General features: G+C 40.2%; 1 long non-coding RNA gene across 1 annotated transcript in view; it reads left to right on the top strand.

Annotated features, from left to right (window-relative positions):
- Positions 1 to 24,244: 24,244 nt before the first annotated feature.
- Positions 24,245 to 27,402, top strand: part of LOC118026688 — a 101,993-nt gene continuing 98,835 nt past the window's right edge. Inside the window, exon 1 of the long non-coding RNA XR_004683650.1 lies at positions 24,245 to 25,559. This is a non-coding gene — a long non-coding RNA (uncharacterized LOC118026688). The remainder of the gene's footprint in view (positions 25,560 to 27,402) is intronic.

Raw genomic sequence — 27,402 nt, 5'->3', positions numbered from 1 at the left:
AGCAGTGGGTCAAATTAAAGTTTCACGTGACTGGGCGTAATGATTTGCCCGTGAATTCAAACCTTGGGGTGCAGAATCCACATGGGGGTCTGTGGCTTGCCAGCAGCAGCTACAGCATGGCTCGCAAACAAGATGGTGGAGAGTCTTGGCGATCAAATCCTAGAAAGAGTGGTTGAAGAAATGGAGAATGTTGGCCTTTGGGGATGGGAGATTTGTGTGGGATGACTGTCCTGGACATGTGAAGGGTGCCACATAAACCAGAGTTGGATTCATCATCTCCCACTCTGGAGTATGAGCATCTTGACTAGTTTGCTGATTGCTCTAAAAATGCCAATGGGTCCTCACCAAATTGCCTTCAGTGATCATTCCGGGGGACAGATGGCTGGAAATAATTCATATTTGCCTTTTACCTCCCCTGTGTTTGTGGACCCAAGGGACGGGGGTACAGGAAGGACAAAATTCAATATGATTTTTTTTTTCATAATCCCAAATCCTTGAGCCTCCAAAAGAAGACATGTTAAAATTTGACCTTGGGACGTGCAGGCGTCAAAATTCTTTTAGCTTGAATTCTACACATCTACAGTGTCTTCTTTTCTTAAAAGAAAAACAACCTTGGATATTGTTTTTGCCCACCCCAAATAAATGTCAAAAAAGATGGAGCTTGCTCATGTGTAAGTCCTCTCCAAAGTGGGTAATGTCACCATACCAGTAACATTCCTAACAACCAGGTTAATTATATGCTCACTTTAGTTCTTCATCACACAGTCACTTGCTAGAATAATTTGTCCTTCTTTTTTTTTTTTTTTTTTTTTTAGCATCTATTGCATACAGTCTTTCCATCTGTCTATATGGCCACAGAATTAAATGGTCTATTCTATACACTGAAAATAATACTGTCTATATAGGACTTCCCTTTAACTGGTGGATGAGGCACATTTTCCCCAAACTGTCTTTGCTTTGGTTTTTTACAGAGAGAATAAAAACATTCCTTCAACATCCTAAGTTCCTACCCATCCTGGATTGCATCCTGTCCCTGCTTTCTTCAAATTCTCAAAATTATCTCCTGTCCTTTGTGACTTATGATCATGACACTGTATTCTTTTGAGTCACAGCAAGAAGGTTCCAGATCCCCTTCCACTAACAAAAGCCCTCCCATTGCCAACTCCAGAGACACTTGATGCCCAACATTTACATAATATTTTCATTTCTGCCTGTGTCAGGTATTGGTTGAATAGTCTAAGTATTACCCTTGGCTTTGGGTTTTTCTGAAGTTATTTCACAGGTGATACAGTTTCCTATCTTTTTTTAAAGATTTTATTTATTTATTTATTTATTTATTTATTTATTTATTTATTTGACAGAGAGAGACACAGCAAGAGAAGGAACACAAGCAGGGGGAGTGGGAGAGGGAGAAGCAGGCCTCCCGCTGAGCAGGGAGCCCGATGCGGGGCTTGATCCCAGGACCCTGGGATCATGACCTGAGCCGAAGGCAGACGCTCAATGACTGAGCCATCCAGGCGCCCCTCCTATTTTTCTTTATTAGAGCAAATATGATTTTATAAAAGCCTCTGTATCCTTGTTTTCAAAAACTCCTATTTTGCTTCTACCTCTCAACAACTTCATGGATCCATACATTAAAAAAATGTAAATAGTTAAATAATGATTTTTTTTTCTTGACCTGACTAGTATAAGGCTTTTCCTTAAGTACAGTATTTTTTTTTTATTTATTTTAAGGCATAAGGGTTTTTTAATTTCTTTTCAAAGCATGGATTATGGTGAAGACAGACCACATCTCAGTGATGCTTATGTTTATGTCCTTTTAGTTACTTTGAGCACAGAATTTGCAAGAACAGTGTTACAAATAAAGCAGTTAGGTAAGCATTTTTCTACCTGCAGTGAAAAATCAGAGACTGAAAATTGCTTTTAATGCGAGCAGCCTGAGGTGTAGAGAAACAATGTGCTGTGGCTTTCGAGTAGCCACCTGGTATTGATCACAGGTGGGGGACCAAGGAATCCTGAGGGTTTCCAGTCTTGCAAGGTTCATATTAGTATGTGAATGGTACCTGCACTAAATGTAACTCGTTTCCGCGTCAGATAAGACAGGATATACTTGGTTTGGAAGTACTCACTGTCTCCACATTATATTCAAAAAAGAGTGCTTTAATTGTTTCTCATTTTCTTCAGTTAGCATCAGAACTTCATCATACATAATATAGCTCTTGCGTACCTATTAGACTTTGGCATTTAGATGGTCTTCTTGGGGCTTCAAAGAATAAGATCATCATTCATTAATGCCCAAAATCCCCCAAATCCTTTTACGTTGGGTAGCTCCACAATGACCTTCATCATTTAATCCAGGAGGGAGATTAACACACTAATCCTGAAGTCTGTGTCAAAGTGAGTCACAAAGCTGGCATTAGGTGTTGGACCTGTGCGTCCGCTTCTGTGCCAAACGATTTGCCTGTGGGGGCAGCATGTGGCGCAGTGTAAGCTACGCCACCACTTGCCGTGCTCCTGCAGCTGCACCTGCTCACAGTCCTGGGGGATGGGCGGCAAAAGCAGGATCTTCAGAGATGCGTCATTGTTGCAGAGATACCTAAGTAAGGAAAATGAGGTGGCCAAGGAGGTGTTGACCTTCACAACCCTGGGTGTTGACCCCAGCGCCTAGCTGGAGTCGTAGAAGCTTAGTAGTGTGTGTCTGCACTGTTGCGTTTCCCATGCTTTAGCTCATTTAACCCTCACAGGGATACTGTGGGGAAACTGAGGCACACGATCACGTAACAGAGCTGGGATCTGAACCTCAGGTTCTGGAGTCTTCTGTCTTGATTCTTTCTCTACTTTTCTGCTGGTCTGTTCCTCAAAGGGGATCCATGGCACGGTGAGCATCGCCTTTCCCCAGTTGAAGGCGCCCCCTCTCGTTGCAGCCTGCTCCTGCGTCTCACACCTGTACGGCCTTCTCACGGGCATGAGACAGAAATTCCCGAGTCAGAGAGCATTCAGGACATAGACTTGCCCTCAAACCCTCCCTGGCTTCAGATGAAACCCACACTCCATCTTGGACAAGTCATTCAAACCCATGTGAGCCGTGATCAGAATTCGACTCACATCTCAGATTTAATGCCCGATATGGCTCCTTATGAGATCAGTGACTCAGCCTTCCAGAAGCATCACTGACATTCCAAGATTGCCTGACTCAACAACAAAAAAGTGAACAATTCAATTAAAAAACAGACAAAGGCCTTGAATAGATATCTGTTCGAAGAAAATACACAAATGGCTAGTAAGCACATGAAAAGATGCTCAACGTCTTTTAGTGCAATGCATATCAAAACCACCAATGGGATACCAAATCACACCAGTTTGGATGGCTGTTATGAAAACCAAATGAAACAACAAACAAACAAAACCAGAAAGTAACAAGTGTTGGTGGGGATGTGGAGAAATTGGAACCCTTGTGCACTGTTGGTGGGAATGTATAATGGTACATCTGTCGTGGAAAATAACTTGGCAATTCCTCAAAACATGGAAATATAACTACCATAAGATGTAGTAATACCACTTCTGGGTTTGTCCCCAAAAGAATTGAAAGCAAAGTCTCAAAGAGAAAGTCACATGCTCATGTTCATAGCAGAGTTTTTCATGATAATCCAAAGATGGAAGCAACCCAAGTGTCCCATCGGTGGGTGAATGGATAAGCAAAATGTGACATATACACACAACAGAATACTATTCAGCCTTAAAAAGGAAGGACATTCTGACACCAGCTACAACATTGATGAACCTTGAAGACATTACACCAAGTGAAATAAGCTAGTCCAAAAAAAAAAAAAATACTGTATGATTCCACTTATATGAGGTAGTTGGAGTGGTAAAATGTATACAGATAGAAAGCAGAAGGGTGGTTTTAGGGTTTGGGGTGAGGGGGAACAAGGAGTTGTTTAATGGATACAGAGTTTTAGTTTTGCGGGATGAAAAAAGTTCTGGAAATGGATGGTGGTGACGGTTGTGCGGCAGTGTGAACGTACTTAATACTTCTGCTATTTTAGCACAATTGAAAAATAAAATAAGACTGCCTCACTTCTGTGCCTCTTCCCATTCTGACCTAGTTTCTTCCTTTGGTGCTTTTCCTTTTAAAATCCTACCAACTCCTAAAGGTCTAGTTCAGACATTACCGCTTCCGTGAAATAATCCTTTTTGCAAACAGTTGAATTGAATACTGCTTTCTCTCAGTGGCCACCACAGTTTAGTAAGCTTTTGATCACAGCACTGGATGCAAAAGCTTGTGTATTATTACTTAGCGCTGGTCCATGCGCGTCACCCTGATGTCCCCCTATAGCCCCAGCAAGACTGTAAAATTCATGGGGATTAGAGTCTTGATGTTCTCCACTTTGTAACTCACACAGTGACATACATAATAAGTACTCAAATTGAATCATTTGACAGCTCTTCTGCCTTTTTTTCCTCTTTTTACCAGAACTTCAGGGAAGATACCGGAATTGTCCGCGGTGCTTATGAGATTTTGCATTCTTTCATTGCTTGGCCACATATGGTCTTTCGTTGAGCAATTTAAATTTTGCAGAAGGACCTCAGAGTGGCGTGAAGCTCTTTGAATGAATCGAGATAAGTTCCTTTCTGCAGAAGGAACTTAATGACCCCTTAATACTACTTCCATGCCCTAATCTTTAAATAACATTTCTAGCAATAATTCCATTTTCCACATACATAGCAGAAGATCTGCATATCATCCAAATATAAAATCACTGTTTTTCAGATATTATTAGGTCTCTGTTTAATGTGCAGTAATAGCTCTGTCAGGCGAATGGATATAAATGTATGGTCTATTAAAGAAAATAAAAGGAAAATCTTTATGATCTTTCTGTGATGCTAAGTTGTAGATGTTTTATAGGCGATTGTGAAAAATGAGTTAAATGTTAGGGATGGACAAAGAATTTCATATTGGTCTTTGTTTATTAATTGTTCTGATGTCAAAAGCAGTCTTCTCAGTCATCCTGCCTGGCTCCAACTTGATAGATTGGCTCATAGTAAATATTTATCATGCTGTTGTTCTGCTATTTGAAAAAGTGATTTTCAGAATTCTTGAACAATCTCCTTTTCTCTTACTTTTTTTTCCCCACTGCTGTATTATTTTTTTGAAGGAAATTGGTTCAGTTCTTCAAATAGATGATCATGAATCTCCTGTATTTCCCTGCTGCTGTTTCCTGATATTTTAAGCTGCACTTCCTCATTTTCAAATGGATCCAAGGAAAATCCTTATGCACAGACACGCCATACCCAAGCTCATCTTCAAACACTGTCTTTTGATTCAGTTTCTCTTCATTCCCTAGCTTTGCGCTGTGTAGTTCTGGTTTCAAGGCGAGATGCGAGTTGCTGATTTGGATCGTTTGCAGACATGTTCTCTTTGTGAATTCCACGACCGTCTGTCCTCCACGCTTGCCTCTCCCTTAGAGCACATGGCAAGTTTGCTTTCAGCTCAGCCCTTCTGCACCTCGGCTGCCAGTGCAATTGGACCCTGTCCAAGGCGAACATTCTCTAGACTTCTCGGGACATAAAAGAGTCCTGCCACTATTTGTCAGTGAAACTGAGTCCCTTCATAGCAGTCTTTTTTTTTTAAGATTTTATTTATTTATTTGACAGAGAGAGACACAGTGAGAGAGGAACACAAGCAGGGGGAGTGGGAGAGGGAGAAGCAAGCTTCCTGCTGAGCAGGGAGCCCGACGCGAGGCTCGATCCCAGGACCCTGGGATCATGACCTGAGCTGAAGGCAGACGCTTAACGACTGAGTCACCCAGGCACCCCATAGCAGTCTTTAGCCCAGAAGGGGGGAATATAAGAAACTCAGTCCTTCAACACAAAACACGTAAGTGGAAATCCTGGTATTTCAGGCTGACTGGAACACCTGTCACTTCTTAAAATTGGTAGTTTTCTTTCTCAGGAATCACAGTGATTATTCTAAGCTTTGAGGAAATAATACGTGTGTGAAGGTAGGGTCATTTGATATTCAATTGGATTATATGCCTTTCCTTTGCCTCCCACCAAAAATGGACATATTTGATGTTGAAAATATTAATATTAATATTTGTAGAATGACTATAATTTATCATCAAAATCAGGAGAAGTAGAAAGTGAAAGGCATCTTTCAGAATTAAGCAGGACAGCAGGGATAAACCAGTATGCTTCCTGGCAAACCAGCCCCGAGAGTTTCCCTAGCTATGAATGCCCTAACTCAGCTCCCTGGAGACCATTTTCTAGCTAGTCTGACTGAAGGAGCGGAAAAAGTTCTAACACATTATGGAGAAAAGAAACCATAAATCTTGACTGTAATGACTATATCTCTGTGGGCATGCCAAAAGTCGGCTTGCAAATAAAATTTTTGATTAGTTCTCCCCATCCTGCAAAGTTAGTTGGGTCCAATTTCAACCAGTAGAAGAATGCAAGAATCAACACAAGAATAAGCACCACATTCATTCATTCATTCATTCATTCATTCATTCATTCATTCTTGTGCAAACATGCCACTCCATCCTTATCTTCTGAGTTCCCAATCAAGACAACCAGAAAGATCAGCCAGCAATCACAGTATGCTGTGTTGAGATTCATGGTGGAGGTACGCCCAGTGGGCTATGCCTTGCTTTGTGCCCGTGTTTGTGGGAATTTGTCACAGCAGCACTAGGATGCTGATACAGGGTTGGTGGAAGCTTCCCAGGACATCTGTGTTTTGCTAAACACAGAGATGGGCCAGATAAAAACAGGCAGGAACTCGAGGAGGACCCAGCAAGGGTGTCTGCCCAAACAGAGTGGAGAACACAGAGATTGAGACAGCAGGGCAAGCAAGAGGCCATCATACTACCGAAGTCAGAAACCTACAGCCTTCCATTAAGCCTTTACTAAGTGATGAGGATAGAGAGCACAGGATTAAAAACCTATTTACAGCAACACAACGGCTTCCCTGTGGGAGAATTCCTCCAGGGTGCATAAATAATTGTGACTAGTTATGCTTTCAAGGAGCCTTCAGAAATCTAAGATCTATATATACACACATACTCATATATATATATATATATGTATATAAAATATTTGGATAGATTTAAAACAGCTGACAATCTAGTAATAAACCCCATCACATATTTCACTGGAGGCAGATCACTTAATCTCTTTACATTTTCCTCATCAGAAAAGGGGGACAATCCCGCCTATAATGTCTGCATCCTAGGCTTCGTTGAGAAGTAATAGTTTGGTACATACGCACTCAACAAACAAGGAATAACTCCTTATTACTTACACTTAACAAAGAGAGTAACCATGTATGCAAGGGACATACGAAAAAGGATTGTTCAGTCATCTTTGCTCTTAGAATTGTTGTTAAGTGGCAATGCTCAAAAGCACAGCGACAGAGAGGGATTATGGATCATTACTATAGTTTTCCACTCTTGAATGGGTGAAAGTGCAGGATGGAACATTGGCTTGCCCTACTGAAACCAACAACTGTTTTTAGGGTGTCTTCAGTGCACTGCACACCAGTCTGAGACACAAATGGGGCACTGAGTTCCTGCAGTCTGCATAATCCCAATCTATGTGAGAATAGACACATGCAAAGAAAATAATGTCTATTCATTTATTTTTCATTACTCCAGTCATTCACTCTCGTTATAAAAAGCTAGAACATCATGCAAAACAGCAAACCACCAATAACTGGACCATCTGGACATAATCACTGTTAACAGTGTAGATAGTTTTGAAATCTTCCTGAAGTCTTCAGCATCCTCATAAATCCTCTCATCCGTGTCTACCCCCCTTTCCCCCTTTCAGAAAATCCTGTGGACCTGTGCCTGTTGTCCGGGGAAGAGAAATATAAAAGAATGGCATGTAGAGGGGGAAAAAAAATCCTTCCTTTGCTTTTCAGAACCCTGAAAGCATCAGGGACCTGGACCACTAAGGGCATAAAAACTATCTCAGATCAGGAGACATGAAAATGGAAAAAAAGAAAAGAATTTCTTGGATAAATAAAGGTCAAATAAAATAATAAAGAACTTCTTGGTCAAACATTCACTTATGCTGTCTTCTAGGTTTTTTTTTTAAATCATTTCCCTTTAAATTTTTTTTATATTAAATATTGAATGCTTACAAAAGCACATGTAACAGATGATTAGGGAATGGGGAATAACAATATGTCAGCCGGCTGCACCCCCACCTCAGAGCACAGAAGGTTACCAGCAGCTCGATCGCCTTGATGTACCCACTCCTGAATTCCACCCTGCTCCCTCTACTACCTACTATCAACAGTCTCCCCACATTTTGTTTTTTAATCATTCCCTGGCCTTTCTTTCTAATTTTACCAACTATGGAAAGGATATAGTGCCAAAATGTTGAACAAGTATCATACCTACAGTTTGATCTCCAAATACCTTTTTAAACACTTGGAGACACTCATCATATTCAAAAAATAAAATAACCTCCCGTGACTTTTGTTGAATGGGATTAAAGATGAGATTCAACATAAACTGAATTCCAATCTTCACCCAAATCCCACGTGTTGCTCAAATACTGGTAAAATTGATAAAATGAAAGGATATCTGGGAATTGCTTTAACATAACCCAGGAGTGAGGGAGGGGAAGATGCATAGAGGTGTGGGTGAGACAGAATGGGCCAGCAGTAGAGAATGGTTGAGCTGAGTGATCTGTAGTACATGGCGTTCATTGCGATTATTTCTCTACACTCTATATGTTTCACTTTCTTCATTTAAAGAGGTTAAAAAAAACACACAAAAAACCAAAATCCTAGTTTTTAAAATTGGCATGTGAGGTGCCTAAGTGTCTGACTCTTGATTTCAGCTCAGGTCATGATCTCAGGGTTGGGGGATTGAGCCCCGTTAGGGCTCAGCGCTGGGCGTGGAGCCTGCTTGATATTCTCTCTCTCTCTCTGCCCCTCCTCCTTCTCTCTCTCAAAATAAATAAAATAATAAAATTAAGTCGGCATGTGTGTCATAAAACTTTCTCTATACACTTAATACCATTGCTTACCCACTAATAACTGCTTATTACTGTGGTGATTCCCATATTCCTACATGACCAGCAGAAATAGCATTTTGAGTGCAATTGCTAATATAGAAAAATATACAAAGTTTCCCTGAAAATACCTCCTGTTCAGAGAGTGAGAAATCATTATACAGCCTGTCCATTAACTCATGAATGCCAAACTCTACTACGTACAGAGTTCATTGTTCCCCGTGTTCTAAGGAAAAAGTATCCCAACCCCATCCCTTCATATACTTTATTTCCTTGAGCTACCTTAGAAAGCATCTATTCTAGCCTAGCGTTTTACAGATGTGAAAACCGTGGTCAAGAAACATTTTTGCCTTTTCTCAAATCATAGAGTTAATAAAAGAAGGAAAAAAAAAAAGCCAAGGGTAAGACCCAAGTCTTCAGGCTACATTTTCCCATTCTCCAAGGATTTGTTGAGTACCATCCATGTGCCAGGAGGAATAAAGGATGCAGACAAAAGTCCAGGCCCTCATGGGGACCGTCCACTGTCGTGGGGGAACAGACAAGGGGCAGCATGGTGCTTAACCATACGAGTCAGCAGCTCCACTCCTAGTTGTATGCTCAAGAGGAATGAACCACCTACACAAAAGTCACGTGTGCATGGGCATTCACGGCAGCATGATTCGCAATAGCCCAAAGGTAGAAACAACCCAGATGTCTGTCAATCCATGAACGGATAAACAAACTGTGGTCTGTCCATATAATGGAACGTTATTCAGCCCTAAAAAGAAAGGAAATACTGACACATGCTACAACGTGGATGAACTTTGAAAACGTCCTACTGAGGAAAAGAAGCCAGTCACCAAAGAACACAAACCGTGTAACTGTATTTATATGAAATGTCCAGAATAGGCAGGTGCACAGGGAGAGAAATTATATCCATGGCTATCTAGGGCTGCAGGTGTAGACGGATTGGGGGGGGGGTGATGGCCACAGGATGCAGGCTTCCTTTGTGTGGTGACAGAACGTTCTGAAATGGACTGTGGTGATGGTTGCACAATTCTGTGAATACACTAAAAGCCATTAAATTGTACGGCATGTGAATTATTTCTCAACAAAGCTGTTAATTAAAAAAAAAAAAAGGAAAAATACATAGGCCATGAGTGTGCCACATAGAAAAATTAAATGGGAAATGTGTTTAAGGAGTGCCAATGGGGTCAAATTTTAGTAGAGTGCCTACCCAGCCATCTCTAAATTCCTATAAATAAGTAAATCTTAAAGGATTTTTTGAATCAGAGTCAACTAATGACATGCCCAGAGGTACCCACTGCCCTCCTGCTACGTTAATTAAATTGTATCACCGTGGGCTTAAAAAACATCCAAATGATTTTTGGCCCCAGGAAACGCAGGGTTTGACCAACGAATGCTGCCTATAAACCCACGGGAGGATCCCGCCTCAAGAATAAGAATTCTATCTGAAGACTAATTGGGTTTCACACAATATGCTCACCCAGGGGCTCTGCTTTGCAGGCATAATCTTGAACAAAAATTGGAAGGTTTAATAGCAACAGGCCCACTGAATCCACGGAGTCAAGAAATCAGCGCCTTTCTGGCCATTTTATCATCTCTACGTATTATCACTTCTGGCCATAATAGGGCCAGAGTTTTTAAAAATGAGTATGCTTGGTGTCTTTCCAAGTTCTATTACTAAAGAGTGCTGTTAGGTTTGTCAAAAGCCTTCAGAAAGTTTTCCCTGAGATGGCCAGTCCGGAGGCAGCCTTTTGCCCCCTAAAGATTCTTGGAGTGCCCACCTTCCTTAAGCCATGATTGCAGTCCCCCTCTACAAGCTGGCCTTGGCATGTCTGCCATTTGCACTTGGCTCTTGCCTCCAGAGTGCACCTGCTGCCTCCAGCCTTGGGCAGCCCAGGTGCCCAGCGCCCACTCTCACCAGCTCCAGATCCATGACAGCAAAAAACTCTAGGGGATTGCAACAGCCCCATGAGTCCCTAGAGGACAGACAGACTTGGCCCTGTACGTTTATAAGATCTAATAAATTGTACCCTGAAGAAGGGATGCCCTTGAAAGCATTTTAAAGGCATAACTTGACCACGAAGTAGAAAAGTCAGGAAGTTGCCGAGGGCTCTGATCTGACCTTTCCTTGCACTTTTTGCTATTTCTGTGGTTACATTTGGCTCTGAATTTAGAGTCCTCTCTTGGGCTTCCAAGAAAACATGCATCCTGGATAGCCGCCAGCCCTAGCGGGTGATAAAGACTAGCAAATATGAAATATAGATTTAGAGGTGTCAGAAGAAAATAAATTGGGTTCACATCTTATTTTCTTCTGAATCTGAATGTCCCGAAAGCAGAATTTCATTTCCAGTTTCAGACCCGAGGCAGAGATGGCCTGTTGAGCTCCTATGAATCAGAAAGTTTGCATACAACCTTCTCCTCCAGCTGCAAAGACCCCCGTCTCATCTGTTCTCCAAACAAAATAAAGTTAAGGGCTGGGAAACCTGCTCTGGGACAGTAACTACTTATGCAGGATACTTAGAAAACTGGAAATCACCAACAAAGAGCATAAAACATGTGACTGTCATGTGGGTAGGATGCAATGAATTCAGACAGAACAGAAGAGAGAAGGCTCAGGAGGCATGCATTAAAAGAGTCTGCAAAGAAAAATGCAAAATCCAGCATGCTTGGAGGCAGCAGAGGAAGGAGAGTAGATTAGAAATATAGCCACAAGAAGAATGAACACCGATTTTCCTAAAGAACATCATCATCATCAAGGAACGTTAACCATCAAATTAGGAAGGAGACGCCATAAAGAAGCCAGCTACAGGGGATGGAAATTAAAGATGCAGGGTTTCATTTTCTAACTGGTGTTGATCGCGTGAATTTCTTAACATCCCTGGGCTCTCCTTGCTAAAGGAAAGACAGTTAATACCTATTTCTCGGGGTTGTGGGATTGACAAGTTATATATGTGACAGAAACTAAGAGAAACCACTTAATAACATAAATTGGGTATCACAACCCATGGAAAATGTTCTAGATGGGGCTCAGCACCCTATGCCCATGGGCCAGATGTAGTACACCATCTATGAATGTAAAGAAAATTTCATTGGAACACTATTATGTCCATTCAATATGTATCCTCCACTGGTGTGTTCCTGCTACAGCTACAGAATCGATTAGTTGAAATAGAGACCATATGGCCCCCAATGCTGAATATATTTGCTGTCTGACCCCTTACAGCAAAAGCTTGCTGACCCCTGGTCCAGAACATCAGTTTATCATTCACTTGGGAATAGAAATGTTTCCATATATTGATCATCTGTTTTGTCTGCTCACAGATGATTTCATTTACTCTTACAAGTTAGGTATTGTTATCTCCACTTTATTTTTGAGAAAAGGGATGCACTTGGGTGTCATTTCCACAAAGTCACATAATGAAAACCAGCGGAGCCAAAATTCTGATTTCAAAGTCAAGTGTACATCATTTCTCAGTGGCATTTTTATTTCATTTTATTCTTTTTTTTAGAGAGAGAGCGTGCGCACAAGCAGGGTGAGGAGGGGTAGAGGGAGAGGAGAGAGAGAGAATCTTAAGTAGACTCCATGGCCAGCGCAGAGCCTGACACAGGGCTCGATCCCACAACCAGAGATCATGACCTGAGCTGAAATCAAGAGTTGGACGTTTAACTGACTGAGCCACCCAGGCACCCCAGTGGCATTTTTATTAAAAAAAAAAATTAAGGACACAATGCAGGAGGAGAAAAATAAAAGTCATCAATTAAATAGAGATTGTTCAGCCAGTTGATGGAAGATGGCATACCAATGAAGAGAAGCATCCAGCCTTTGGTGGTGGTTGTATTCAGAGTTGCAAAAATCCCTGTCAAGGCTCCAATTTCCTCCACAATTCAGGGCAGTCAGGCAAAGGAGGATTTTGGTGTGTTAGTCTCTGTTCATCTTTTCAACTGCACTTCCTACCTCACCCAACCTTGCACCTTAAAATTTGCTAACTCCCAATGAAAGGGAGTTCTCCTATCAACTCACACCCTAAACTCACACATAGACACATACGCTATTTCCCATACTTGTGCTTTCTTCCTCCTGAGAAATGCATAGGCAGGGGTCTATATCCTGAACCCTTCAAGGAGTTGCTTCTTCAAGAGCCCCTCTCCAGCCCCAGATTGAACCCAACGCTACCGTCTGGGCTCTCGGTGCATTGTTTGTCATCCCTACATTGAACACACCTGTCATTTGCCCATCTATCCCAGTGCTTTGGGGGCACTTCAAGAATGAGGACCATGTCTTTTCTTAGCATGAGGTGCCCAGCTCAGTCTCTAGTTAAGCAAAAATCACTTGATTGGAAGAAAAGATGGGAGGCTGGAAGGCTGGAGATTGGAACCAATCTTTGCAAGCGTCACATCAAAGAATAGATAATTCTGAAAAGAGGAATCAACAGAAAGTTAAGTTGCAATTGCCCGTCTATCTCTCCCATCCAAAGTGCACTCTTTTTGGTTTGACTCTTCCCCTAGTCTTCTGTTAACTGTCGCTAACACCTCCATCAGAACAAGAGGAGAGCTTTCTAAGTTCTAGAGGGGTGGTGGTGGTGGTGGGGGGTCCTCTTATCAGCAGCTGAGGGGATAGCGAGGAGGAGGCAGAGGGAGAGCTCACCTCATTGGAAATGCCACTGCCTCTGGGGTATGTGCCCATGAAGTCATGAGGTGAGAAAAATAGGATTGGTATCCCTCCAAAAAAGGGCGGAGGGTCATGTCGGAGAAACGGCATGTCTCAGGCTCTTGAGTGCCAAGTATAAAGAACATAAGAGTGGAAATAAGAGTAGAAATCTTTGCTCATTACTAAATCCTGGTTTAAGGAGACTTCAGATGGAAAGTCTTGCACTTATCATGGCCGTGCTGATGGTTCCTTATTCACATCGGAGCAAGCCTCTACTTCCCGTGTTTGGCTTTTCTCTATTATACTTTGCTGCCATAGGTATCAGGCTTGGGTTTGTGGCATTGTCTAAAATTTCATGACTACCTCACCCTTTTGACATTATGCTTCTTCAGTACACAACTTGCCAGTGTACTCTTCTCCCCAAGGAAAATATTTTTCTCTGACTCCCACACATGGAGCTGGTTACATTTTTGGCTCTTAACTATCCAGTTGACCACACAAAACCAAATCACTTGCACTCAAGTTTTGGTCTGTCTTTAAGAACTTTTTCTTGCCTGCCCTGCAGGCAAGTATCTTGTTTGTGACCGCCAAAATCAGCTGCTTAGATAACCTGCCATGGCCCATTATTTTCACTATGTATTTGATACATTAAAAAAAAATAATTTAAAATGGAAAAAGAAAGTGAGTAACAAAAATATTCTGTTTATACCATCTTATGGGAAGAGAGGAATTTGAGACTGTGGTAAATAAACATAAAGAAAGGACATCTATGTGAAAATAAAAAGATGTTCATCACTGAGGAACATAAAGTCTCTGCATGCCCTGGGTTTACCTCAATGTCACATTTATGTTGATGACATACATTATATTTTATTTTTACTTGGAGATAAAATGGAAGTTTGAGTAACTGCCAAGTTGTTGAGCTTCAGAGCGATGCTATATGCTTCTAAGGACATAATTGCTGTTGCACTGTGTGTACTTGTGTACTTGTCTACTCACCTGGTGCCCAAGTTGAAAATAAAGGCAGTGGAAAGAATATGAGACCTGATCTCAGGAAAAGTCGATCTACTGCTTGCTAGCTGAGAACTTGTGCATATCTCTCAGTATCCTGGCCTCAGTTCCTCAATCTAGAAAGTAAGGGAGCTGGAGGTAGATTCTAAGAATACTTCCCGTTCCAAAATACCCTGGCATTATTGATCCACAGGAAGACATAAAACAATGCCAAAAATAGGAAGAAAGATACAACCAGGCTGAGTCTATTTATTGCCAAACAGCTATCTCTGAGTTTGTGAAGATATGGAAGAGGACAGTAAACAAATTGTTCCAGGAGAATTGTTTTCTTTTTTTTAAACTTTTTTTTTTTTTTTAAGATTTTATTTATTTATTCATGAGAGACAGAGAGAGAGAGAGAAGCAGAGGGAGAAGCAGGCTCCCAAGGAGCAGGGAGCCCGATGCGGGACTCGATCCCAGGACTCTGGGATCATGACCTGAGCCGAAGGCAGACGCTTAACCGTCTGAGCCACCCAGGCACCCGTTCCAGGAGAATTGTAACAAAGGAAATCCAGAATCCTTCCAAGAACGTGGGAAAGCTGCATTCATTATGACATATGCACTTTTTTACATTCATAAGGAGTCAATCTGAAGTAGATTTGATATATGGATTTGATAGCAGCTCATTTGAAAATTGAGGGAAAGATAGTCACATTAAATGATGTCAACCATCTGAAAATTCTCAGTCTTGTATATACAAATAAATGTGATCAAATTTGTATTGCTCCCCCTGCCCCCAAGGACTATTATATCTTTGTATGAAATGAGCAGAGCATAAGATCATTTCTCTAATTGGGCCAATTTGACTCAACAACCAACCAACATGTGCTAGATGAGTCAATACTCATGGAATTGGCAGTCTCATAGGAGATATGAACCAAAAAGTAAAATATTAAAAACATATAAGGGACCCATATGTAACTGTATGGCAATTACATGGAGATAATTAGCGTATTATATTTGTTTTGTATTTCCCAATTTTAGAAATAACAAATTTTCTCACTGATCATGTTAGCTATAGATATCTCTGCTTTCCTAACCAAAGCAGTGGAAAACAACAAAGAGAAGGAAAATGTTAAATTTCATCTTTGATGAAGTGAAGAACCATGTAAGTGTTGAACCATGACACATGAAGAAAGCCTACCAGTGTAAGTAAAACTTGGACAGTGTGAAGGGGAGATGCCAAAGGAGGAGAAACATCTCCAATATGTTCTTCAGAGTGGTGGCAAAACCCCAAAGGCAAAACTTTTTTGGGAAAAGAGCAAATCAGAGATGCTAGGGGAGGATGCAGAAAAGAAGCAGGGAATGCAGGATGAGTCAAGGAGACATTCGGTCGTAACACCTGTGCAAGATGTGTCTACAAGCATGGCATGACAGAACAGAGTTTAAACATGGTAGCAACTCTGTTGTGCTGATCTTGCTGAGCAAAATGGGTGAGAGTTTTCACTCCCTGCCCCCAAAATTGTGAATTTTGTGGTGGGGAGGCCCCCTGTTAACTGTGAGCAGGGGTGTATTATAATACAAGGTACTGATGGGCAAAAATGCTTGGAGACAACAAAAACAGGCATAGAGTGTGCAAGGCACATGTAATTGGTACTCATAGACAGAAGGAGAAAATACAACAGGAAAAAATTAAAATATGGAAAAGAAGATTGGACAAGAAATGGCAAGGAGGGGCACATAACCAGGAAGGCATCTGAAATCTTTCCATGCGCTCGTAGGAGTATTATGGGGAATTCTCAGAGAGAGGTGTGGCTTTCTCTAAAAGAAAATGCTTAAGATGATAAGAAGAAGTCATTCATTTCCATGTGGAGCAAGAGCAGAGAATGGACAGGCAGTTCTCAAAAAGAAAAACATGACGGGGCAATGGCAAATAATCCTAATGGATACAAGAAGGCTGACATTTTAACAAATTGTGATGACCACAAAGAAGCCCTCTAAAGGAACTCAGAAATTACAAGAACATGGGCCAAATATGAGAGGATGGGCACAGAACCAATGAAGGAATATAAAGTCTTTGCAGAAATTTTTAAGAAAAGTATTAAGACGTCTTAATCTCAGGGGTACCTGGCTGGCTTAGTCAGTAGAACATGTGACTCTTGATCTTGGGGACATGAGTTCCAGCCCCATGTTGGGTATAGAGTTTACTTTAAAAAAAAAAAAAGAAAAGAAAAAGAAGAAGTCTTAAGTCCAGAATGAGGTAAGGCATCTAAAACTATGAAAGATATCACAAGAGTTTTTGAGTTCACACTATAACTAGAACATAGAGAGAAGATCTCACTTTGTGTTCTATAGGATCAGTTAGCTAGACAAAATATGTGAAGCCTTCACAGGTACTTCTCTGGATTCACTGAAAATTATCCTCTAAATCTTTCTCTCACAGGGCCCAGGTAGTTAAAATTCTCTCTCTCTCTCTTTTTTTTTTTCTTTTTTTTAAAGTAGGCTACACGCCCAGCATGGAGCCCAGTGCAGGGCTCAAACTCATGACCCTGAGATCAAGACCTGAGCTGAGATCAAGAGTCTGACCTCTTAACCCCCTGAGCCACCCAGGCGCCCCTCTCATTAATTCTTTAGGGCTGCCACTGTCCTTTCCATCTGCTGATGTTCCTCTTACTGTCTTTTCCCCAAAGCCACAGTATAGTTTAAACAGTCATTTCTGTTTGCCAATTTAATGATAGTCCTGGAGAGAAGGATATATATTCTTTCGTTGTTTAAGGGCTTAACTAATCATCATTAAGGGGAAATATATAGGCTATAGTAAACTTGGGAAATTAAAAAAAAAAAATGTCTCCATCCTGTGATAGCTAACTCCCTCTCCTTTACTTTGGAACACTTCACATCTGTCCACCTTCTACAGACATTTGTCTCTTTAGGCAAAGTTCACACTGTCTTTAATCCTTTTTGAAGCACAGATGGAGGGGTTTGAGAAACAAATATCAGTTTTTTACTGACTTCTTCCCTCAAAAAGGCCACTAATTCCCAAAGTAGAACAATAGGTGGTATTTAGCTCTGCTGAAGTAACTGCTTGTACTCAAATAATGGACATTTTGGGGGAACCCTTGCAGCTTCCTGTCAACAAGCTTGGTGGTTGCCCTATGTAACACCAAATTTTCCTTGGATCCTTGTTTCTAAAATTATGTGATGGCTGTGGTCTTTCCACAACTCACCACAATTAACTACAATAACAAAATGGTCTTAATTTTAAAGATTTCCTCTCATAATTCTTTATCATTTTTCATTTTTCTATTTTCCATAATTCTTTTTCATAATTGTTTCACATCCTCTCTGTTCTCTGATTTTTAACTACTGCTCTCCTCAAAACGAGCAAAAACAAGCAAGCAGTTATTAACAGAAAACCCCAGAATAGGATGATTTTGGCTGGCCAAATTGGCCAAAAGATGAAGAGAACTACCAATAATTATGGTCTTTCACAATATCAAGGGGTTCCACAGAAAGAACTCTAAATTCCAGGTGTTCCATCACCTAAATAATTATAAAAACCATTGATGAGTTCTTTCATAGCAAGACAGAATCTCTCTAGGACTTTTATTTTCCTTCCTCTGCTCTGTCATTGAGAATAACCTGCAGACAGGTAATTGTGAAACTAACATTAAGAGGAACATTAAAATCCCAAGACCATGAAGATGTTAGAAGAGGAAACCAGTTGTGGAAGAAAGATTTTCTAGCCTGGATAAGCTGCTTCTCAAATTTGTGAAAGAGCTTACAAATTGTCTGGACTAATTACCATTGGCAATGTTGAGAAGTCATTTATGAGACAGCAGAAATTTCCATCCAGAAAACTGAAAGTGAACAAATGTTCTGACTTTTCAAAGACCAAGAAGATGAATTGCACAAATGTGTGAGCAAGAAAGATGGGGTGTTTGACAATGTCAAATGCCATGAAGAGGTCAAGCAGGAATAGCTGAGAAGAGGACCCTGGATTTGATGATTAGAACTCACTTGAGATCACCAAGAAAGCAGTTTAGCTCTGAGAGAACATGAGCTTAATGTCATCCCTGAGGATAATTTAGAAACGGATTATTTTAAACACTGGTCGGTGAACACTTAAATTAGAAAGTGGAGGCCACTATGAGTCAGGGTGGGCTCATTATGAAAAAATCATGCCTGACTAAAATCATTTCACTGGACTGATAAATTCAAGAAATGCAGTAGACCTGAAGGATAGTATTTTGAGCAAAATTTTGACAAAGTTTTGTAATCATAGCTTTGAGGACTGGGTGATGATACAATTAAAATCAGGTTAAAATTATTGAAATTAATGATTAAAGGATAGATGTCCTTGGGGCGCCTGGGTGGCTCAGTTGGTTAAGTGACTGCCTTCGGCTCAGGTCATGATCCTGGAGTCCCGGGATCGAGTCCCACATCGGGCTCCCTGCTCGGCGGGGGGTCTGCTTCTCCCTCTGACCCGCTTCCCTCTTGTGCTCTCTGTCTCTCATTCTCTCTCTCAAATAAATAAATAAAATCTTTAAAAAAAAAAAAAAGGATAGATGTCCACGTGGAGGGTTGTTTCTTCATGGTCTCTCCCTCGCTTGCTTGTTGGTTCTCTCCCATGGACCATTTTAATTAATGATTTGGATGAAGCAAAGGATAGCCTGCTGACCAGGGTTACAAAGTAGAAACTAGGATGATTAGCTAATGGATTGAGTGACACACTTGAGACCGAAATAAACCAGGGCTATTCCTGGGCTGGATCAGTGGAATGAATCTAACAAGATGGAGACTGATATCAGCAAAGTACTTGGTCAAATACACCAGCCTTTCAAGTACCAACTCAGGGACACAGAGCTCAACAACTACATAATCAAAATAACCAGACATTTTAATTGACTGTCAGGACAATATTAGTCTTCAGTTAATCCATCTAACAATAACAAAAACTTGTCTAACTTCACACAATTATAATGTAAATGAAATGTTGGGGGCGCCTGGGTGGCTCAGTCGGTGAAGTGTCCATCTCTTGATTTCAGTTCCGGTCATGATCTCAGGGTTGTGAGATTGATCCCCACCTTGGGTTCTGTGTTGGGTATGGAGCCTGCATGGGATTCTTTCTCTCCCTCTCCATCTTCCCCCTCTCCTCACTCCCCTCCCCCACTGTCTGTCAAAGAAAGAAAGAAAAAGAAAGAAAGAAAGAAAGAAAGAAAGAAAGAAAGAAAGAAAGAAAGAAAGAAAGAAAGAAAGAAAGAAAGAAAGAAAGGGGAAGGAAGGGAGAAAGAAAGGGAGAAAGAAAGAAGGAGAGAGAGAAAGAAAGGAAAGAAGAAAGAGAAAGAAAGAAATGTTGAACATGGTGAAAGTAACCCCAGTTTGGACCCCACTTTAGGTGATTGCATTTGTTAGAATAATACAGAGCATGGTAACTACTTAAAAATATTCTTTAACATTTATTTAACAGAATTGTGCAGTTTTGTCCCAAGCACCGAATAATATGTTTCCAGAGAAAGACAACTATGGTAGTGAGGAACCAAAAGGTAGACACATGGATGAGTGGAAGAAAGAGGAAAGAAAGAAAGACATGAGGTCCTGGTGGAGATAGGGAGGGGGATACGGATTAAAGAGGAATAGTGTAGAGGGACAGACCTGTACTTGAAACTTTTTTGATGATTCATGTACTTGGGTAGCTTTTTTATATTCTGTATCCAGACTTCTGAGTACTACAGTACCTTACCAACGTCAGAACCTACCTCATTACACACCGTGCTTTCCCTTTGTGGCATTTCACACAACAATAATTCAATAACCACGTGTGTACTTATCTCTCTTCCCCTCTAGACACTAAGGTAGGTCCATGGGAACATGCACTGGGTTGGTCTCTTTCATCATTGTATTCTTAATGCCTAGTATATAGCCATACATAAGCATGTGCTAAGCACTCTGTAAACTAATTTGAATTAATTTTTGAGCATTGCTCAGCAATTCAAATACTTTCCCACAAGGTGGAAATTTTTTAAATAGAAAATATAATGAAAAAATGTATTTAATGTTAGCATGTGAATGTTGCAGGCTGCAAAGGAAAAATAAGTTCTCTCATTACAATACATAGAACATTTATGAAAATTGAACACATACTTCATAAAGCAAATTACCAATAAATCTCATCAGGCTGGTGTCATATAAGTCACGTTCTCTCTTTATAATGTATTAAGTTAGAAATCAAGAACAAAGACATAAATAGAAAACCTCCATATTTTGAATTTTAAAGCACACTTTTTTTTTAATTCATGGGTCAAAAAAAGATCATAATGGGACAGAAGATACAGATAAACAATAATACAATATACTTTAAAAATGGGAGAGACTGTAGAGAAGGATCTAAAGGGAAATTTAAAATTTTAAGCGTTGATATTAGAAAAGAATGTAAGATGGACATCAGTGAGTTGAACATCTAGCACAGGGCATCAGGGAAAAAACAACTGATTAAACTTCTCCAAAGTAGAAAGAATAAAATAGTAAGACTGAACAACCTCTGGTAAGATTGATTAGGAGAGACAGAGAATATGAAATATTCTATCTATGAATATACTATCAGAATAAAAAAAGAAAAAAATACAGACTGCCAAGATCAAGAAGACAATAAAATGATAGCATTAACAACTTCACACCAATAAATTTAAAAAATGTAAATTTTCAAAATCCTAGATGGATATAACTAACTTAAGAAGAAACGTAAATTTTAAAAACTCTAAGGCCTATGCCCACATGGTTTTTATATGTTGATTCTAACAATCAACAAATAATTCCAAACCAATACAACTCTTCCAGAGACCAGAAAAATAAGAAACTTATCTCAGCTCATTTTATGAGACTAGCTAACTTTAGTAACTAAGTTATCCAAGGAGAATAACTTTTATTAAATCTAGGAATGAACATCTTAAAATAGCAACAAAACAATCTACCAACATATAAAGAATAATAATCACATCATGGGAAAATTTGGTTTATCTTAGAAATACAAAGCTGGATTAATATTAGAAAGATCAGTCCGTTAATCACCAGGAAAAAACCTATATGATCATTTTAATAGATTAACAAAAAGCATTTGATAAAGTCGATATTTATCCCTGACTTTCTCTTTTGAAAAAGATCCTTACCAATTAGGGATAGTGAGCAACTTTCCTACTCTGATAAATATCTACTTAAAACAAAACCGAGTTGAGGGGTGCCTGAGTGGCTCAATCAGTTGTGCTCTTGATTCTTGATTTTGGCTCCAGTCATGATCTTGGGGTTGTGGGATCGAGCCCTGCGCCCAGCTCCACACTCAGCGGGAAGTCTGCTTCTCCCTCTCCCTCTGCTCTTCCCCCTGCTTGCTCGCTCGCTCTCTCATAAACAAACAAACAAACAAACAAACAAATAAATAAATAAAATCTTTTTAAATATTTAAAAAACAAAACTGAGTTAAAATATATTTAATAGTGCAAAGGTAAAAGTATTTTTGTGTCTGGGTGGCTCAGTCGGTTAAGCGTCTGCCTTCGGCTCGGGTCATGATCCCGGGGTCCTGGGATGCAGTCCTGCATCAGGCTCCCTGCTCAGCGGGGAGTCTGCTTCTCCTTCTCCCCACCCTCCACTTGTGCTGTCTTTCTCTCTCAAGTAAATAAATAAAATCTTAAGAAAAAGAATGCTTTTTATTACCACCTCTATTCAGCTTCGTATTGGACATACGAACAAATAAGAAGAAATTAAAATAAAATCTGTGAAGGTTATAAAGGAAGGAGCTGTTATCCTTCAGAGCTTATTCATTGTCTACCTAGAAAACCTCAAACCTCAGAGAATACTTAGATAAATTGTTCAAACCAGTGAGAAGAACCTGAAAAACTATTTATCAGAGTTGCTGGATACAACGTAAATATTCACAGTCACTTGTATATTGATATATTGGCAACTACTAAACACACATTTTTAGAAAAGACCTTTCACAGAGGCACACAAATATAAGGAATTAGTAATGAATAGAATAAAATTGGTGAAAAGACTTTATGAGGAAATTATAAACACATATTGAAAAATAATAAGATAAAAATAAATGAAGCATTAAACATAACAGTAATAACCAATGTTAGAGAGTGCCTTTCTCCTTGAAGCCAAAACTGCTGAGATCTCTACTTAGTCCTGGTGTGTCTATAACTCCTGGTTTGCAGCAGGGACCAGGAAATGCCCTAATCTGTCCCTAAGAAGGGCTAGCAAAGCAGGAGACCTGATGCTATGTTTCATCTTTCAATAAAACGGTTGTTAGAACATGTACAGTTTAAAACACACGTTAAACAATTATATGCAGACACTGCATGTAGGATCACACTTACCCAATCAGTTTTTTAAGCAAAAGAGTATCTCACGCATGATTACTTTGGTGACCCTATTTTTTTATTAATGTATTTTTCACCCTTGCATTCTATTTCCTACTTATGCCTTTTGTACCTACAAAGTGACCCCCATTACAAGCATATGCCTCTTTTTGTCCAAAGTGATAGCAGCTTAGTTTTCACTTTTATTTTATATCTCCAGGGATTTTGGGGAACAAACTTACCAAGGATCTAGAACCCTGTAATTTGTAATTTCATTCTATTCCCTTCGCTAATATGTCTAGGAAAGGCTGAAGAGAGCATCTTATTTGCTAAGTGTTATCTAGATATATGTGCGGGAGGGGCGGTAACCAACTTTGATTAAAGAACTAAGCAAAATATAGGAAGGTACTTCCTAAAGATCCTGCATCGTATTTATTTTGAAATATTTTAATCACAGTACATTGATTTTTCCTATCAAATGCCTGCTGATTTAGCTGCAAGGAGACATAATTTGGAAGATAACACACATATCATATACTGTCAGAGAACATGACATAAATTATTATAACATTACATTTTATACTGAATATTCAAGGATATAATGCCATGAGTCTTGAGGCTTTATTTCTTGTCTAACAATGCTTATCCTCCACCTGTTCCTTGATATGTGATCGTGGAGGTGTCTGCTTTGAGCTTCTCTGGATCTTTAACAAGCAATCCTATTTAGCAGTTGTTCTGAGGTCCAAGCCTGGACATCTGAAGTTCAGAGGTCATGAGGTCAGTGAATGGACTTGGTAGTGGAAGGTGGACACAGTTTTATCAAGACACAGGAAACCTAGATTGTGGAATACAATTCACATTTTCTGCTGTATCAGAAGTCTTACCTTTTTGCTCATGGTGACTTCTTAGTTCTGTCATGACTAATCATCCCAATCTGTAAAAATATTCCTTGGCTAAGATGGCCCAGAATTGATTCTTGAAAGGTTTTTTTTTTCTTCTTTTCTTGTATCTTCTTTGCTTTTCTTTTGTTGTTGTTTTGGGTTTTTAATCTGAGAGGCTCTGAGAGGATCATTGTCATTCATTTTTTCTGTTACATAATCTTTGTTTAAACATCATTACCAACATCTGACCTAAATTGAGCCAACTATTGCTGCGTTCTCATTCCTTAGTGGTGATTTAAATCTGGACAAGGGTACAAATTTATTAAAAATTAATGAAGACTACAATTAAACCACTGGCTACTTTTTTTATTCCCAAATGTTAATGACAGAGGGAAAAACAAATCCATGTTTCCATTCTTGATTCATGTTCTCCTCTCTTTTCTTTTAGAAAGAACTCCACATGGTATTGCCCGCTGAAGATGGAATTCAACATAAAAACTATCTTGGGCTCCACTAAAGACATCACTGAAGCACCAAAAGGCCTCCAGGAGGTAGCATCTTAGGATATACAGAGGGTTATAGTGTATTCTGCAGAATTGGGTTTGAAAAATGAAGAAGGTAGATGGAGGTTAAAGTAAGTTTCTCTCCTACTGAAAGTTTCTTGAACCCATGGCCATCAGCCCATTCACTGAATGCTGCATGTCCTTGAAGCACCGTTGACTTGCTTCTTGCTGCATGAGGATTCATCAGAGAAATACTGCTTCATGACAGCCTGAGACTCTGGCCCCCAAACTTCAGTGTCCAAGCTCATGGGAAAGATGATGCATTTTGCTAGAAGAGAAGGTTACCTGGGCCTGGAACCCAAACGCATTCCCAGAAGTACTTTGACGTCTCCCTACCAAATCCATGGTCACCATATTGCAAAATGATGGTGCTCACATTCATATTCTCACTGTGGATCCCACACTTTTCTCATTGTGCTGACTTCCTTTGCTATGGTGGACCTTTGCATGGTCTGGGAGGATAAGGGCCTCAGCACTTTAGCATCAGTTAGTAGAGACTCTTCCTCCTCCTCCTTGCCTTCAGTTCATTAGATCACTAACCAACGAGCAGCATCACATGGAGAGCACCAAGCAAAGGTCTCAGGTGGCAGTCCCTGGGATGTTCTAGCTTTGGTGTTCCTGAGAGTTTGCAATTAGTTTATATCCTTTGCCTTGATGATCAGAGGGTCCAAAATCATAACTTCAAAGTGCGAGGAAAGAAAATAATACTTTATCCAATGACTGCAGTAAATGCAGTCTGGTGTCTCAAATTTAGTCCACTGATTATTCTTCAAACCAGAAAAGATGCGTGTCAACATAGAAATGGTCTTTGTTATGGGGAACCAATTCCATGACTGCATACTATTGATTCTCAGTCACTGAAGCCAGTTTCCTATTTGTGGGTCAAGGATGTCTTGCACAAAGCTCTCTCCTGTAAGATAATAGCAACTAATATCTTAGTATCCACAACTGGAAGTCTTGGTATGAAAGTTTCTATGTCTCTTAGATGAGGGGCAGCCTGTGGTTTCCACATGGGATCCAGTTCTTTCTGCCCATTTGTGGAGTGACTTGGAGAACAGGAAGCTGGTTTGCTGAAGGACCACTGGGCAGAGAGGTAAGAAAGTCCTCATTTGTTTAAATGCAAGCTTAACTATATATAAATATAGAAAAGCATGTAGGAAGATTTCTTTTACAGAGCACATTTCTGTTGCCTAGGATATGAATCCTTAAAGTCTTTCTAGGTAGTGATTGGAATTTACAAACAGAATCTTCCCTGTTTTGCATGGCTACCTGTGCGCCAATGTTTGAAATGCTTTTCGAATCATTAATTATTTTGTTTGTTTTCCATGCTCAGACAATCAGAGGGGAGGGTTTTCACCTTGATATTTTGGCTCCTAGAATGGTAGGCACATGAGAAGCTGTAATTTTCTTCCAGAGGGTGTAAGGTGGGTTGAAATCTCTAAATAAACCGTAGTAGGATGTCCCTTTGTTGCTGTATTGTTCTTTTAATGGAACCTGCATTCAGAATTCTCTGAGGAGGTAGCTGAGAGAATGATGTTTAACCTTACTTCAGGAGGGCTATTCCAAGTCTCCTTGTGTGCATTCATGCCGAGAATTATACCAGGAGCCACACCACAGCTGCAGGGGCACCATCGACTGTAGCCTGTGTGAATGGATCCACCAACCCACGCCATTAGCTTGGACCACCATCTTGTCAGGGGTGTGACCTTGACCCTTGCAGGGGCCAAATCTAGGAATTTCTCTGACATCTCTTGACCCCATTCATCCTACAAGTTTTTCTCTCTTTTCTTTTAGTCTACCTTTATGGATAAAAAGTTTGGCTTGTTAAGTTCGTGTCTCAATTAGATCCTGGAAATCTGAGTTTGCAGCCACATGGAGAGCACTGACTATTCCCTTCTTTGAAAACATGAATAATTATTCTCTTGGGCAGTTTCATTTTAGAAGATGAATGCAAAGAGGCCCAACCCAGACAGCCTAGCCTATTCTGCATGCCATCATATCCCGCCCGAGTTACAGTCTTTCTACTCTGAAGTTTGCCAGAGTCCAAGGTCCATCTGCCTACGGGCCCACTTCCCACCGATAGGAGTCTCCAAAATTATTTTTTTCTGCCAAAAAGAAATATGAATTTCAAGAGGCCTTTTGCACATACCTTCATGCATTCTACAACGTTACGTAACACAGAGTAATTATTGTATAAACTTTTAGTTTTACATAACAGCATACCTTCCAAAACCTGATCTTACAAAATAGCTACATGATTCATGAATGGCAGCTCCATTGTTATGTAGTGTTAAGTCAAAAATCTATTGGTAAGAGCTACAATAAAAAAGATCTATTGATAAAAAAAACTTTTAACTGATACTTTTTTTTTTATTCAGATTTGCTTAGACAAAGGGAAGTACTCTGTGTTTAGAAGCATGATTACGTCTTCAATCTTACCAGATACAGTAGATTGTGTCCCACAGTTGTACTAGGGTTTAAGGGCTAATTAGCTTCTGCAAAGAGGTCTGTTCCAAAGAGCAGGTGAGATCTGCCTTTATTCGTAGAATGGGCCTTCCGTGGGGACATTTCTTCACACCCACTTGGTTGCTCACCAAGAGAGAGTCAGTCTTGGTGCAGCCTCCAAGAGACAATGACACATGTGGGCTTGGTGGAGGTGGACCACCAGGCTGTCCTGCTGTCTACACACAGTGAGATGCAGTGCCTACACCCATTTTAGGAACAAATGTCTTTAGGGGAAATTTATGTGAGCAGCAAGGTTTAGAATCATATACCTCACCGTTTGGGTGCTTTTGGAACCATTCATACCTGCTCTGCTCTTAGGGACCCCACAGCCTTCTCCTCACAGGTGCTTTAGGAACAAAGCTGTCTGTTGTTTTTAGGAAAGACAGTCAGTGTATTTGGGGAGTTGCTGGTCTCAGTTAATCCTGGAGGTG

Source organism: Mirounga leonina, unplaced genomic scaffold, assembly GCF_011800145.1.
Source record: "Mirounga leonina isolate KUSES-001 unplaced genomic scaffold, KU_Mleo_1.0 Mir_268, whole genome shotgun sequence".
Lineage (NCBI taxonomy): Eukaryota > Metazoa > Chordata > Mammalia > Carnivora > Phocidae > Mirounga > Mirounga leonina.
Note: the sequence above shows the minus strand (reverse complement) of the source record. Positions and strands in the feature narration are given on the sequence as shown.